The 17,324-nt window shown below is 38.7% G+C and overlaps 1 long non-coding RNA gene across 1 annotated transcript in view; it reads right to left on the bottom strand.

The window, feature by feature from the left end:
* Window positions 1-16,980, bottom strand: part of LOC116583638 — a 32,082-nt gene extending 15,102 nt beyond the window's left edge. The window contains exons 1-2 of the long non-coding RNA XR_004282813.1: window positions 16,818-16,980; window positions 3,591-3,753 (exon numbers count right to left, since the gene is read on the bottom strand). This is a non-coding gene — a long non-coding RNA (uncharacterized LOC116583638). The remainder of the gene's footprint in view (window positions 1-3,590; window positions 3,754-16,817) is intronic.
* Between the last annotated feature and the right edge of the window lie 344 nt (window positions 16,981-17,324).

Consider the following 17,324-nt stretch of genomic DNA (forward strand, 5'->3'; position numbering starts at 1 on the left):
TCCCTGGATAAGTCACAGCCACAGTGAATCATCTACAATTTCCAGTTGAAGTTTCTTTAAAATGGATCAGATTGCAAAGATGCTTTCCAAACAATATGTGTATAGTATCTAATCAAAATTTTAAACTATTTTTCCATACTTTACAGATGTATTTCACCTCATTATTACATAATTTGCCCCTTATATTTTTGTAGGCACTTCTCCTTTCATGAATTATTCTAAAATATTCAGGTTAGTTTTGTTTTGTTCTATTTTTTGTTTGTTTGTTTTTTAAATGATGACACTTAGGAGTTTGTTCATGTGATTATTTTATACTTTGCTGGTTGGTTGGTTGGTTGGTGGTTCATTTGTTTTCTGGAATTCTGCAAGATAAACTTAAAGAGTAAGAACATGTTAGCTAGACTTTTAGAAGCTCTGGGGAACTTAACACAGAAGCTCTAGAGAAACTGACCTAAAAAACAATAAGAGGCATGTGGTCTAGATGATATACTCTTGGATGTGCCTCTAGACTTTACCACAAGCTGAAGTGTTCCTGGTTTATGTATGTTAGAAAAGGTCTTGTTTTTTTCTCAGATGACCTGCTCTTTCATTCATGTGCTGCAACCAACAACTATCCATCCCCTTGTGGCAAACTTGGAGGCCAAAAGTTTGAACTTCCCCTTATCATCTATTTATATACTTTGTTGTTTTGTTCTCCTGATTACACTCACCTCTTTCTTTTATCCCTTAGACCAGAAAATCCAATATGATTTGACCACAACATTTTTCCACATGAGTTTCCAGTTCATTTTCAACTCTACTCATTCTTGTATGTATACAAGTACTTAAGTATATTCATACTCCATTAATTTCTGCAATGCTGAGCTGCATCATTACATAATTATAAGAACATGTAGAACTGGTAAAAACAAGTTGGGGGTAAACACAACTTAGGTTTGGTATGCACCCATATCAAATGTCCGGAGAAAAAGAGCCCGAGGACAACAAAGAGAGGCCAGTGGTGAAATAAAGTCAGGCCAATCTGTGGAGTGAGTATTGTGGAGGTTGGATTAGCTTCCTGGGGCTGCTGTAACAAATCACCAACTAATGGTGTTGCTTAAAACACCAGAAATTTATCCTCCCCATTCTGGAGGCCAGAAGTCTGAAACTGAGGTGTTAGTGGAGATCTACTAACCTTGAAGATGTAAAAAAGAATCCCTCCCGATGGGGTGGCTGGGTGATGGACACTGGGGAGGGTATGTGCTATGGTGAGTGCTGTGAATTGTGTAAGACTGATGATTCACAGACCTGTACCCCGGGGGCAAATAATATATTATATGTTAATAAAAAAGAAGAAGAAGAAGAAGGGGAGGAGGAAGAGGCGAAAGAAGAAGAAGAAGAAAAGGGGAGAGGGGGAGGAGGAGGAGAAGGAGAAGGAGTAGAACCCCTCCTTTCTTGCCTCTTACCACATCAGGTGCTGCGGGCAATCAATCCTTGGCTCCTGTGATTCTGATCTCCATTCCTGTCTTCATATCCTCCTCCCTCCCCTCCCCTCTGTGTGTCTCAAATTTCTCCCTGCCTTTTTCTTATAAGGACAATTGTCATTGGATTGAGTGCTCAACTTGAAAAGCAAGGATAATCTCATCTCAAGGTCTTTAATGTAGTTATACCTGCAAAGGGTCTTTTTCCAAAGAAGCTCACATTCATAGGTGTCAGGGGATCGATGTAGACATAGATTTTAGGGGGCCTTCGTTTAGCCAACAGCAAAGGTCTTCTACTATAAAAAGAACTCTTCAGGTTGTTTTACTCCTCCATTTAAAACTCTTCAAAGGTTTTAATCTTGTTTACTCCAGCAGATAAAAGTGCCACAACCTACTTTTCTGACCTCCTCCCACATTCTCTATCACTCAGCACACCAGTCACATTGACCCTCTTCCTACTCTTCAAATCTCCTATCTGTTCTTGTCTCCAGAAAAGCTTCCATTGCCCTTCTTCCTATTTGGAGCATTCTTCCAAATAGTTTCATCTAGCCCACTCCCCAGCATGCTGGTCTCAGCTGAATGTCACTCCTCATGGGGACTGTGATGGCTTTACATTAGTCAGATATCCGGAAACATGTAGTATACTCAAAGCAAGGTTATCTGAGGATTTCTTTTCAAGGAGACTATTCATAACCATGTGGGTATAGGGGAACTGCAAGGATAGATATTTCAAGATCCCTAAGTTGTAGAAGTTAATCAAAAGCCAGAATAAAATATTGCAGAGCCCTAGAACAGTAACCTTTGCATGAGGAAAAGAGCCAGCCCAAGATGACCTGCAGAGAGGGAGCAGAAGAAACAATATCTGACTTGATGTTCCTCCCTCTTCCAGTCTCTATTAGAGGTCAAACGGTCAAGAAAGCTGAGAACACCTATGATGTAATCTCCCAGAGTCAGCTTTCCTCCAAAGCAGAGGGTGGCATAGAGACAGGTGAAAGTGTAGAGGCCAAAAAAGAGCTTTCTGTTTCAGTATTTCATCCCTAGGCATTCTTTCTCATCCCTCCCTGTTTCCTTTCATTTACAATACTTGTCACTACATGAAAACATTTGTTGTGTGATTTGTGTCTGCTCCACACTAGTGTGTAAGTTTTGTGAGGTCAAGGATTTTCTCTATATCATGCATCAGTTTATCCCTGTTGCCTAGAATTGTTGCATGGTATATATTAAGCATTTGATAAATCTTTTACTGGAGCTTAAATAAATAAAATCATATATGCATTAATCAGTATCTTCCAGAGAAACAGAACCAAGAGAATGTGTGTAGACACATAGAGAGAGATAAGATTTAAGAAATTAACTCACATAAGTATAGAGGCTGGAAAGTCTAAAAGCCATAGTGTTCAAATCCACAGGTTATCTGGGGGTAGAATTCCTTCTTGCTTGGGGGAAGTCAGCCTTTTGTTCTATTTAGGACTTGGGTTGACTATGTAAGGCCCACCTACATCCTGGAGGGCAATCTGCTCTGCTCAAAGTCCACTGATGAAACTAGTGATTTCATCCCAAAACACCCTGAGACATCCATAATGTCATTCCTCCATATATCTGGGCACTATGGCCCAGCCAGGTTGACATAAAACTAAGTGTTCCAATACCACAATAGATTAACAAACTGTTCCATTCCAGTTGCTTTCTTTTCAGTCTCTGAGAACCATGTGGGCCACATTTTATAATCCCACTTTTTACATATTGAATGAAAGGCACATAAACAAATAGCTTAACTGGTAGCAACCAACTTAAAAAAAAAAAAAACTGATAACTTCAGAACCAAGATTGTACATTATTAGCATTCATAGGAACATTTTTGTGTATTTAGTCTCTCCTGGTCCATGTATATCATCTCATGGGTTGCTTCATCCCTTCCAGAAGGTACAATAAGCATCTTCTCTTTCCAGATGTGGGAAATAAGGCTTAGCACGATGAAGTAACCTATGAAGGATAAACTGGTTATTTACATCTTCTGCCTAAAAATCTGTGTTCTCTCTAGCAGTTATGGAACAAATTGCAACAGAGCCCCTAAAAATTAAAAAAAAAAATGCATTGAGGAAATGATAGAAAAAAGTAATGGAAATTTACCTTTTCCTCTGTTACTCTCTCCGGGTTGAACTGAAGACATGACCTGATGTCATAATTTTCAGCTTTCTCTATAAAAGAGATTTTACCAGGAAATTTCTCAGTAGGGTTATATTTTTGAAACACACATAGAAGAATACTGCTCTTCTGCCTCTTGATGGTGTCACTGAAATTCAGATTTTGCAAATGTCATTTGGGAAATGTCTGAGAGACCTCCAAGTATCAGTGCTTACTGATGGACATTTAGAAGCCAAACACTAATGCTAACAGTTAAGTGGCCATAAGGAAGTAGGTGCATCTACAAAGGGGTGACTTAGAGCCCAGCTGCTCGCTCAATTAAAATAAATTCTTGTTACAGTGGGTCTAGAGAGAGAGGTTTAATATTGTCAGAGGCAGAAAGAAAGCTAAAGACAGAGAAGCAGCAATCAATGAATATTCTTCTCCTTTGACTAAAAATGCTAATATATATATAAATTGCTGACTACTTGAGTTCAGGCCAGGAAAGCTTTATCATTATTTACCTATTTATAAATAACCTAATCATTCCCGAATGATATTTGAGGCACATTATAGGACAACGATATATGGGAGAGATGATTAACATCTCAAGAGCAAGGAATAGCAAGAGAGGAAGTTAAAAGAAGTGGATGAAAAAGAAGATGATTCAAGCTCAGCACAGATGAAGAAATTTTACTGAAGAAACTTTGATGAAGAAATCTCTTCTGTTTACACTGGCACTCGTGGGCTCTGGCTGCCGCGTCACAATGCCGCAGGGTGGCTGAACAGCAGAAATTTATTTCTCACAGTTGTGCAAGCTGCATGTCCCAGATCAAGGCCTGGAGGGGCTGGTGTCTGGTGAGAACTCCCTTCCTGACTTGCAAACAGCCACCTGTCCTCACATGGCCTTTCCTCCAACTAGCAAGCACAGAGAGAGCGCGTTCCCCCCTTTTCTTATAAGACCATCAGTTCTAGATGATTCAGGCCCCACCCTTGTCACCACATTTAATCTTAATTAACACCTAAAGGCCTTCATTCCCCATCTAGTCACACTGAGAAGTAAGGTTTTGATTTACAGATTTGGGGGAGGGAGGCACAATCCAGTCCATAGCAATACTTTTGACCTCAAACTGTGAAATGTATTCTTATCCTTTAGTCCTGTACTCCCAGAAAATCTAGGTCAGGTTCAGTCTTCTAAGGTCAATTTTGCATGGTCACCCCTGATTTCTCAGCTCTGGGTTCTGGGCCCCTTCACCTCTCAGACAATTAGCTTATTTTAGCCTTTCCTAGTAACTGAGTCTATGGTAGATTAGGAGGTTCTGATGTCAGAGACTATGACCTAAGTGTCTTGTATCCATTCTTTGGGGCAGTCAGTATGCATTGATTTCTATTTTGTCCTGGGAACTATCCCTCAATATCTCCATTACCAAATTTTTATACCCTGTGCCCTCATGGTGCTCTACAATTTAAGGAGCCATGGTGCAAGTGAATGCCAGTGAAAAACAAGCTGATAAAGAAGATAAGCATATTTGCTAGGTGAGTGTTTTCATGAAGCCATTAAACTAGTGACTCAGATACAAACAAATGGGAATTATTCACTGTCATTACAGAATACTTCTTGACTCTGAAATTGCATGTTAGCTGAAACCTAAAGATCCAAACACAGGGGCGCCTGGGTGACTCAGTCAGTTAAGTGTGGAACTCTTGATTTTGCCTCAGGTCATGATCTCAGCATCCTGAGATCCAGCCTGTGATCCGGTTCTGCACTGGGTGTGGAGCCTGCTTAAGATTCTCCCTCTTCCTCTTTCCCTCCCTGACTGCTTGTGCATGTCTCTCTCTCTCTTTGGAAAGAAAAAAAGAAAAGATGCAAAAACAACCATCCTGTGAGTTACTGTTAAAGATTTTATTTATTTATTTGACAGACAGAGATCACAAGTAAGCAAAGGCAGGCAGAGAGAGAGGAGGAAGCAGGCTCCTCTCAGCTGAGCTGAGAGCCCAATTTGGGGCTTGATCCCAGAACCCTGGGATCATGACCTGAGCCAAAGACAGAGGCTTTAACCCACTGAGCCACCCAGGCACCCCCTGCAAGTTACTGTTAATTGATTTTCCAAGATGACAGCATGTAGAGCATTCCAACAAGGGCAACAATCTGGAGAGGGCAGCGGAATACTTGGGTGGCTAATCACCTTATGAGGGGTGAAAGACATCAGAGTGAAGGTGAAAAAATAATCAAGGGCCAGGTCACAAAAAGTGTGCAACACAGAGCCTAGTATATAATAGGACCTTATAAACATGGCTAAATAAATAAAAAATGTCCAAAGTGAGGGGCAGTGTGGCCACACAAGTGATGTACCAGCCAAGGATGGAGACATAGTGCTGAGCTCAGCACCATTTACAGTATATACCATAGGAGACACTTGACAAATGGCCTTTTCTTCCATCCTCCTTACCTCGAGCTACATTTCTCCACTCCGCCATTCCTGCCTCTCAGAGTTGCATGGTTCCTCTCTCTCTAGAGGCATAGTTTTTGTCAGAGGACAAAAAGCAGTTTTCATTTTTCTAAGAAAGCATACATTTCCTTAAAAAAAAAAACAAAGGTTTAGGGGTGCCTGGGTGGCTCATAGGATTAAGCTTCTGCCTTCGACTCGGTCATGATCCCAGGGTCCTGGGATCAAGCCCCACATTGGGCTCTCTGCTCAGCAGGGAGCCTGCTTCCCCCTCTCTCTCTGCCTGCGTTTCTGCCTACTTGTGATCTCTCTCTGTCAAATAAATAAATAAAATCTTTAAAAAAAAATGTTTAAAATGTGGGCCCCATCAGACCCTCTTTGTTAATTTAAACTAGCAATCACTAGTTACCTATCTTGTATAAAAGATTTGACACTTTGCTACAGGAATTGCAAAGACAAACCAACCACAGTCCCTGTTTTCATGAAACTGACCACATAAACCCCTCCCTCGGCCAAAAATCTTTATTTCTAATAGATAGACAAATTCACGGGGTTCAATAAATGCCTGTTACATGGCAATTAAATGGAAGATGTATAGGGCGATTTGGAGATGTAATGAGATAATATGCACCTACTAAATATCCCAGAGCAGATCTCAATGTCTGACACAAGGAAGATTGTAATAACGTTATGTGAATGCTTCCCACACACACATTTCATAGGACCGTGTTAGCATAGCATGAGTGTGCAGATAACATCTGACCATTTAATTTTCAAATTCTGTGTCTAGGTCAATTCCTTTTACAAAAATGCATATGAGAAGAATTAGGTGGAGTAATAGGTCTGATCATTGAGGCTAATAGCAATTGATGTCATTTGATTTATCAAACAAGCAGTTAATCAAAACACACTGACCAGAAGCACAGTCTATTTGATGTCCTCATTGAAACTCAATAATCATGTTTACATGTGACAAATAATAGTACTTCTAGACATTTTCCTTAAATATATATAAAGAAAATTAGGATTTTTAAGATTCTCCTTCACAAGGTCTCTTTAATAGACAATATTATTAACACAGCTGTAATTTAGCCAACAACAGTTACAAGAGGTTTTTTTTGGGGGGGGGGTTGATTTTGGCACAGCTTGCTTCAGACTAAGCAAGTACTCTGTGATGTTTACACATTATAAAATAGGCATGTTTCTCAGGGACATAAGCCTGGGCTGCAAGATGTCATTTTGTATTTGTTGATAGAGACATCAACACTATAATTAATTAGATCTAGTAATGCCATCAGCTGGCTCACTTGCCCCCACAAAACTGGTTCCAAGAATCTCTCTCCTACTCAAAGTCCTGTTCTTGTTCATTATCTCCTTTCACTGAGCAAGGATAGAAGTCAACAGTCACTAACTTTCAACAGGTGGCCATACCAATATGGCAGCCAGGCTTTGGGTGGATACTCTAGAATGAAAGGGATCTACCTCCTGTATTTTGAAGTCCATAGGAGATCACAGCTCTATTTTCAATGTTTTCTTTTCTTTGAGCCTCGCCATAGCCACGTGAGTTGGGCTAAACACAAAATCCTATGCCAATTTACAGATGAGGATAAGGGTCTGAGTAGACCAGTCACCCATAACTAGCAGATTGGTCCAGACGGCTTACAGAAGAGATTCTGAGAACCTTGATTTTCACACACTTCACTCCTGACAACATCAATTCTTTATTCTCCCCAACTGCACAGTTTCATGCTGAGTCTTGCTTTCATTTCTTCTTAGGAGGGCCTCTCAGCCATCCCTTAATTACAAATCCTGCACGTGACCCATTTCAAAAGTCTGGCGAACTGTAGTCATTTTTAAATCCAGTGGCAGACATTACCTGAGAAACCTTCATGAATGATGGTGGAAAAAAACTATTAAAATGAGAAAATAGAGAGAAAAATTAAAGTGAAAGAAGGCTCTTATATCAGCTTTTCCCAGAAAAATGCTTCAGCTATTACATAAAAGAAGAGGCTGTCTGCTTGTTGGCACAGAAGAGTATGGGAGGGAAGCTAAGGAAATTGGTGAAAGGAAACATTAGAAATTCCAGAACAGTAGGCTACACATACCTTTAAATTATTAGCGGGGGGGGGAAATCTTTCACTTTTAAAAAAAGTAATGTCACTAAAATGTCTTTATTCATATATATATATATATATAGATATATATAGATATGTATATATATATATAATTTTGGTGTTTTTTCAATATAAATAAAACAATATCTCAAGATTGAATAAAATATTTTACACACAAGGTAAAAAGCAATCACTTATATTCTCATCTCACAAACAGAGTTGCTTTCACATCCATATTCTTTTTTTATCTTCGTATATGAATACACATTGTTTAGTAAAATATACTTCAAATTTGTCATAAAATATTCTTTGGTCTATGCTTTAGAAACTTCAGTTAAATAGAAGTAAGTTGTCTGTCTTGTCTCAATTAAATTCATGGATTTTACTACTGACCCAATATTTTATCCATGGTGGGGAAAAAAAAAAAAAAGTGAAGTTCCTTATATCGGTAAGAGGCAGGGGGATGAGTGGGGACTGGCTTTCTGTTAGAGTGGATGTGGGGTGATTGGCCCCTGGGCCTGGGAGGAAGCTAACCAATTCCAAATGTTTATCATGAGCCAGCAATTGAGCTAAGATAAAAGTTTGAGAAGGTATGCCTGTATGCATAATTTCACATACTGTTAGACAGATATGTATTATTAACCCTATTGAGTCATTTTAAATCAGATTTTTGAATAATATGTGATACTGATAAATATTTTCCTTACGAAGATATCCCTCATGAGAAAAATAAATTTCAAAAGGAACTTGTTTAAGTTTGATCTAGGGGAGCATGGGTCTCTGTTTCAGGAGGAAACACTCTTCTAAAACAAACGCAATGAATGGGTGACAATAACAACCTCATCATTGATGTTCTGTCTTGTGCTTGATTCCTAACCTCTATAGTTCTATCCCTAAATGGGACAATTTAGGGTGTTGGCTATTTCCCCCTGCCCAATCTAAAGGGCCTTTCTTGAAATTTACTATGTTCCCTTGACCTTCGAAGGATGACAGTGCCATGCCTGCCCTGAGCCCAGACCAGACCCTTGTGACGTTTCCTCTCCTCAGCGACCCTCTATGTGATCCTCTATGCTATGGACCAATGCACGTGGAACTCTAGCACTTGTGACTTTGAAGTTGCCCAAGGCTAGGGTTCTGATTCCGAGGGAGGTCATTACTGCCTCCAGGAAAGATAGATCAGCCCTTGCAAGGATTTTTAATGCCACCATATGTCACTGTGGCCATCACATCACCCACTTCCCCAACTGAGACAAAATGGGACACCATCCACCAAGAGTACCAAGTTGGAAGGCTGTATTTCCCTCATTGGGTCATACCAGAATACCAGAGTAGTTTTGACTCACTGACAATCTTCTTCCAATATAACTGAGAAGAAGTTCCAAAGAATTCACAGAAAGAAAAAAAAAAAAAAAGTCATATACAAAGTACCTGGAAAATTAAATGACATAATATCTAACAAATGCTTGGAACTGAATACAAGTTAAATGTAATATAAGAACAGAAAAGTTTTCTGCAAAATCAAATAAAAAAAAATCAGACAATTTATTTTTCTATAATAAATAAAACTCAAAGACAAAAAAAAAGCAAATAAATTTGCAACACTTATTTTAAACCTTTATGTTAAAGGTTATGATTCTTTTTCTTATGATGTTATTTATTTGAGAGAGAGAGAGAGTGGACAAAAGAGCATGGGGGAAGGGTAGGGGAAGAAGGAGTCTCCCAACCGAGCAGGATGCTAGACTCAATCTGAGGATCCTGGGATCATGACCTGAGCAAAAGGCAGACACTTAACCAACTGAACCACCCAGATGCCCAAGAGTTATTATTTTTTTTTATTTTTTTTTTTTTTTAGATTTTTATTTATTAATTTGACAGAGAGAAATCACAAGTAGACGGAGAGGCAGCCAGAGAGAGAGAGAGAGGGAAGCAGGCTCTCCGCTGAGCAGAGAGCCCGATGCGGGACTCGATCCCAGGACTCTGAGATCATGACCTGAGCTGAAGGCAGCGGCTTAACCCACTGAGCCACCCAGGCGCCCCGAGTTATTATTCTTAATAAACAAAAACTCCAAAGATCAAATATCAAGGAAAAAGAAAAAAACAGTGCCTACAGTAGGTATTTGGTATGAATCATAAATATCTCATAAAATAAATATCAATGATAATTGAGTTACACATACATAAAGCATTACACATTCATTTAAAGATAAGTTAAAATAATAGGGTTGTCTCTGGCAAATATGCCGCAAAAGTGTGTTTTAATACACTGTGGATACAGTTAGAATCACCGGAGTTAATCGATAAGAGTTCGATGTGAGAAAAAATTGTATGCTTCGAGAGATTCACACCAGTTTTATTTATAGAGCAAAAACCTGGAAGTATCTAACTGTTGAATAAATATGAAAAATGATTAAATTAGAGAATTTCCACATATTATATTATGCAGCCTTAAAATAGTGTTTACAGTGACTTGTCAGTCCTGGGATAATTTTTTTGGGCGATGTTAGGTGATAGACACAGGATCTAGTTGTGAGAAGCATGCATAGAAGACCCTAGATAGAAAGGATCCAAAATACATTTTTAAACAGATATTTTTACATCATGTGTTCTTAAACTTCAGTGCAGCTAAGAAATTTGTCTAAAGTGCAGACTCCTAGTCTACAGTCCTAAAATTTCTGAGCCGGTGGATTTGAAGAGGGACCCAGGAGGAATAAACAAGCCTTCTGGGTGCGTTTGATTCAGGTAAGTGCAGACTCCACCTTGGAAACAGGGTTCTAATTAGGATTATGGATGTTAAGTATATGCAAATACATGTAAAAACACACATCGCATGTATAAGCATACCAATCACAACTATATAATATATGACATTATTATATAATATGAACTATTTTATATATTTGTAATACAGGCCTGATTATACTTGTTTTTTTAAATATTAAAATAGATTTTGCGATATGTATGACCCGTTTTATGAATCTGCTTTTTTTTTTTTTTTTTTTTTTAATTTGGAAGGACTTGTGAGGACATCCAATTTACTGAAGATATTCTTGGTGTCTTCAGTCCGCTTCTTCCAGACGTTTCCACTCTAACTGGGAAATCACGTTTCTCTGCTGCTCATTTTAAATCTCCACCCTCAGCGGAAACAAAATGCAGTCTGAAGGGCGGATTCCAATTCCGCGAACTTCCTATCCCACTGATAAGAAAACAGAATGGAACCGACAGATGCCAAATGGCCTAAACGCCCATTTCGTGAAAACCGAGGCCAGTCTGGCTGGAAAGACTAGGAATGCAGAGTTGTGAAGTTGAGAGCCCTTGAGACAGGACGGTTGATTTCATTCAGCTCCAAGGACAGACGCTTGGAATGTGGAAAACAGGGTCCCCGCCAGAGAGGCAGTGGGAAGCAGCAGGCCTGTTGACCCTGATTCAGTTGAGAAAGAAGGATCGCGGTGATTTAAGAGAGGTCAGCTTCAGGATGGGCTCAAGTATCCCATCTAAACTAATTTCTTCTGCTCGGCAGACCTGCCTCGTACGCATTAGGCCCGCAGTCTTCAGATTCTCAAAACCTAAATGGACTTCTCTGCCTTGCTAGACCAGCTGTTTGCACTTGGCCATTAATTTACAAGTGTTGCTTTCCTCCTCTGTAAAATGCTTGATTGCAGACACAGACTTCTCAGGTATAGAATTTTCTCACCCGGTATTTGGCACAGGATTGTCACTGGTCCTAACGTGAACAATGGAATTTGTTCTTATTAATGAAGGCTGAGTGAGACCCACAGAGGGTGAGCTAGTGGGGTGGGAACTGGGGTGGGAGGAGAGGGGCGGAGCCTATGGTGGGCGGAGCCCCAAGCAGCCCAAACAAACAACTGTAGGAGAGAAGCGCAGCCCCTGGGAGGAATCCCAGAATCTACCTTCTTGACAAAGCAGAGAATCCAGGAGGCTGAAGGGTAGCCATGGCCGTACAGAGCTGAAAACTCATAACCAAAGTTGCTCAAAACAGGGCTTGTTTTCTCTGACGAAGGACAAAGGGGAAATGATGTAATGACATTGTTTTAAACTTGAATTTGAAAGTCATGTGTATGGAAGCCTGGTGTCCTTCAACTGTGTATTTCAGTGGATCTGGGTTTTGTTTTAACAATTTGTGAATCATTCTTGTGAGACAAAAAAAGGGACTGGGAAAGTGTCACAAATGTGATTTTTGCTGTGACTTCATAAATAAATAAATAAATAAATATACATAAATATATACAATCACTGTATTTTAAATTAAAAAGTTATAGATTAAAATCTAGTTTAACTTTAGCATGTGTTATTAATAAAAGTTATTTTAATATGAGAATGGTAGGAATTACATGCCCTTGGAATAAAAGATAGTCCTTGTGAACACATTTTGCTTTATAAAATATACCTAAACCTCTTTTAATAATTAATGACCACTTTATCACAGACCTGTGCCGGAACTTTGATGACAGTCGGGGACACATTTGTAAGTACAGAGGATAGTCATCGAAACAGGTGAAAGAGAGGTAAATTAAGGTTAAATTTGACTATAAAGAAAAAATATATATATATATTTTTTAAATAATGAGTACTTCTTTTTGGGAAGAGGGTTGATTATAAAAAAGTGGTGTCTTGCTGAAAAGTTGTCTCCATGTCACTGGAGGCTTCCACCAAAGGCTGTATAATTGGTTCTGAAATACCCAGAGGCACAGGAGAGAGAAGCAACACTCACTAAGTGCCCTCCAGGTCAGACTCAGTACAAAGCCCTGAATATTTATTATCCCCATCAATGTTAAGAGATGCTGATGAACTTGCCCAAGGCCACACAGCATGTAAGTGGGAAACCTGGAATTAAAACAGAATTAAAGGTCAGGCATAACAAAAAGCATGGAGGACATGGGGAGTTAGAGAGAAGGGGGTTGGGGTAAATTGGAAGGGGAGGTGAATCATGACAGACTATGGACTCTGAAACACAATCTGAGGTGTTTGAAGTGGCGGGAGGGAGGTCGGGGTACCAGGTGGTGGGTATTATAGAGGGCACGGATTGCATGGAGCACTGGGTGTGGTGAAAAAATAATGATACTGTTATGCTGAAAATAAATAAATGAAAAAAAATGTTTAAAAAAAAAAAAAAAAAAAGGTCAGGCTTGCCTGCCTTTGGTGTTGTTTTATTTACCTCCATGTATTGTACTGGAAATACATCTGGGGAGCCAAAGTCTTCACAAATATACTAAACAATAATGACAAAAAGTGACATTTCTAAATTCTTCTTTTCCCCTTGCATTTTAACATTAACTCATTGTTTAACTTAAATTTTCCATCCTTAAACAGTCTTGCAGGTAGAAATTTGCTAGAGCAGGTGTCAGTAGACTTTTCCTATAAAAGACCAGAAATTCAATATTTTTGGCTTTGCAGGCCACAGATTCTCTGCTTCAACTATTCAACTCCACCATTATTGCATGAAAGCAACCTTAGTCAATATGTAAATCAAGGAGTTTAACTGTGTTTGAGTAAAGCTTTATTCACAAAAGCAGGTGGCAGGCCCCTTTGGCCTGAGGGCTGTGTTTCACTGACACTGGTATTAATGACACTTAGGGTCTCTTTCCATTCAGTTTTCTGCTCCTATCCGTAAGATGAGGACTTTTATCTAATTGATTAGCTTAGAAGAGGAAAGTCTTTTTTGCCAGGCCACTTCCGTCAACCTGGCCCTCTCCTTTTCTTGTGCATTATTTTGGTCTATTCTCTGCTCTTAGGTGAGGATCCTTCCATGACAGAGGCCTGTGGTTATTCAACTCTACCTGTAACTAGGTGGGAGTGTTTAATTGCCAGGCATATATTTTAGGACTGTTTGTTACCCTCGTGTGACAACCAGCCTATCCTGAATGATTCATGAGGTAGAGCACAAGGAACTCCTTCCTGTGCCCATGTTTAAACACATCTTCCCATTCAGCATTTTAGCAGGAATAAAGCTGATATTTAGATTCCCATACATCTGAATCTTGTGGCTAAATCCCAGTTGGTTCCAGTATAGGGGGATCTTGTATGCATCCTTGCAAAGTCATGATTGATCTCCACACAAAGACTGGTTCTGAGATTGGGAATGACGATACTACTATTCACACAAGAAAGGCTATGAAAAGGTATGAAAAGCTATAAAGAGCTATGAAAAGACCGCATTTGAGGTCTCTGGACAGAGTAGGCCTCTCAAACGGGTTAGTTAACTGCATGAGAGAATCGGGACAAGAGATGAGGGTGTGCTTTGTTGTATGTAGAGAGTGTGGGCAGGGTGAGGATCCTCATGTGTGAGGAGGGCATTGCATGCTTTGAATCTCCCATGGGCACCAAAGGAAGGAGCACCGAGTTTTCATTTCAGCTTTCCCAGGTATGGGACACAAACAAAAGAGAGAGGAGTAAAATATAACATCAAAAATGAGTCAGCTTCTCTGATTTAGTAAAGATAAAGAAGTTTTACTTAACTAGGTACCCTATCCCCGGCCACCTGCATTTAAAAATATATACGGAAGTATTTCCTCTTGATTCTTCTGTGTACTCTTAGATAGACTATTTCTTGTCTTATCAGTTTATCTACACTCATAGTTCAACACATCTCAAGCAGAGTAAATGTCCTTATGTGCAAATGTTATTAGTTGTTCTTTTACCTAAATGATGCAACCTAATTAGCTAATGCATTTAGATAAACATACCCATGCAGACTCGAAGGGATTTGTTGTCAGATTAATATGATGCTGAGAATGTTGTGGCCCTCTCTTGTGTTAAAAATTGCAATTGTATCCAAGTTTTATTGCATTTCTCCAAGATAAAGTCAAATCTCCCAAAACCAGAATTAAGGAAGCTAATGAAAGGAGGCGCCACCAAGTTTCCCAAGTTATCACATTCCCTGAAGCATCTAAAGGTTAAGAGGCACGGAATTTTACACAAGTGAGAAGTAATGCTTTGTGGAGAAAGAAAGTCTACGTCAATATATTATGGAGTAATCTGGGAAAGTATCCAAATGGAGCCTCACACTCCTTACTGTATGATTGCGCCTTTTCACAAGGTCGAATAAGACATATGGAATATAAACTTTGGTTTTTAAGAATGAGTGCCAGAGTTGCTGAGACCTTTCCAAACATACAACAAAGTAGAAAACTTGTGATCTGAAACCCTCTTGTTTAAAGTATACTTGTTTTGAAATCTTGATTTTTTTAAAAATTTTGAATTATGGAATAATACACTCTTTAATGTCCCAAGCAAGGCAAAATAAGTTTATGCATTTATTGAAGATCCAAGATTTCCATTCTAGTAAAAAATGTTTACACGTTCCCTGACTAAATCATGCCAAGTCTCTCCATGGATTTGGTGTGGAAAGACCTTTTTATATTCTGTCTCCCAATCACTCTTGATCAATGGCATTTCTGTGTTCCAGGAACTATTAAGGATTTCTGTAATCAGATACCTGCTCAACTGGATAAAAATAGAGAATATGGAAACATCTAGATCCCAAAGGCATCATGCACCAGATGGTACTAAGATTTTCGTCACATTTGAGGATCTGAGTAATACTTATTGATGAAGGATATGGTCAAATGTTAGTGATTAGAGGATGTTTGAGCTTTTGGTTGGTTGTTTAAGGTCAAAGCAGTAAATAATCCAGAATACTAAGTATTTTAAAGAAAAGGCCCCCAAGTAAGTCAATAGCATGCAAATGAACTTTAACGCCGTATTTGGAACAGTACACTGTCTGTTCTATTTACTATTTCCTGAATGGACATTCTTCAATGCTTTAACTCTTCTAAGTATATGGGCAGGGGACACTGGAGATAGAAGGGTAGATATACAAGTTAGTTTATAAGTGATTTAGTAGAAAGAATTGTATGAGGAATAAAAATAGGTTCTTTTGGTTTAGATTTTGACAAGCTCCTTTTGATCATTTTTAATTATCTCAAGAAGAAATATTTCACAGAAATATGGATATGTTGCCTATTTAGGAACTGACATCTATTTTAATACAGGCCACTATAAATTAGATATAAAGGAAGGTCATCTTTAATAAAAAAGAGCTATCAATGTGAACAAAAATGTACTAATGTTTACTATTATAGCACAGGATATTAGAGTTATGTTAGAAACAATATCTAGGATTAAAAGATAGGTCCTTAAAGATCATTTAAGCTAACTCCCTACGTAAGGAAAAAAAAAGGAGGAGCAAACTTTGAGATATAATGGCTAAGGCTATTCCCCAAGACCACACAACTATTTGGTAGGTAAACTAAATTTTAAATACAAGGCTCCTGATTTCTAATGAAATGCTCTTTCAAAAAAAGCTGACATAGTGTGATTCCAAAGTTTAACTCATATTTCAAATTTGTTGTTCTTATACATGTGAGCTGTTTGTTTTTTCTTTCACCATTCTAAGCTACACATTTACATGTTGAAAGATCATTAAAAGAATCATTATCTAACATAGTACAAAACACAGGCAATTTGATTCTGTCATTATGTCTTATGTATTTTATCTTTAAATTATTACATAAAAATTTTTAGGCTCTCAGACAGCTTCTCTGTTCCCCTGCTTTCTGCCTTCAGCTACTTATTCTTGCTGGCCTTGTTTGCATTCACATTGCATTCAGTTTTGCAAGGTTTAGACATTATTGTCTAAATTCTCCTCCACCAACCTCTTATCTTTTCCCAGCTGCTGCTGCAAGGCCATCTCACCCTATCATAGCTCACTTCAAGGTAGGTCTGCCAGAGTCAGCTTGGTGGCCATGTCTCCCACTGTTTGACCACGCTCCAGGGCTAAGTTAACTTTGATATGACAGTGCCCTAGGATGGTACAAATTCTTGTACTCTCCTGTAATTTCAGAGAAATGTTTTGTTTGTTGCCTAGGACTAATTTGATAAGATTCTATGATTCTGGATTCCAATATTAGTACACATTAAGAAGTCTAACTGCTTAGACATATGAACTCTGTCATCAATCTAGCCTTTTCAGAGCAGAAAGAGTAATATCTTGTTCCTCATCTGCTGAATCCATTATCTTACTTCTAAGTTGGTTCAGAGTCCTGGTAAAAAAGATGAGTACCTTTATTTGTGATTTCTCCAGCCAAAACACAGTACCAAGAGTATACTTAGGATTTTCTTCTGTATTTCCAGATTATAATCATTTATTTTTTATCTTTTGT

This window comes from Mustela erminea, chromosome 2 (genome assembly GCF_009829155.1).
Source record: "Mustela erminea isolate mMusErm1 chromosome 2, mMusErm1.Pri, whole genome shotgun sequence".
Lineage (NCBI taxonomy): Eukaryota > Metazoa > Chordata > Mammalia > Carnivora > Mustelidae > Mustela > Mustela erminea.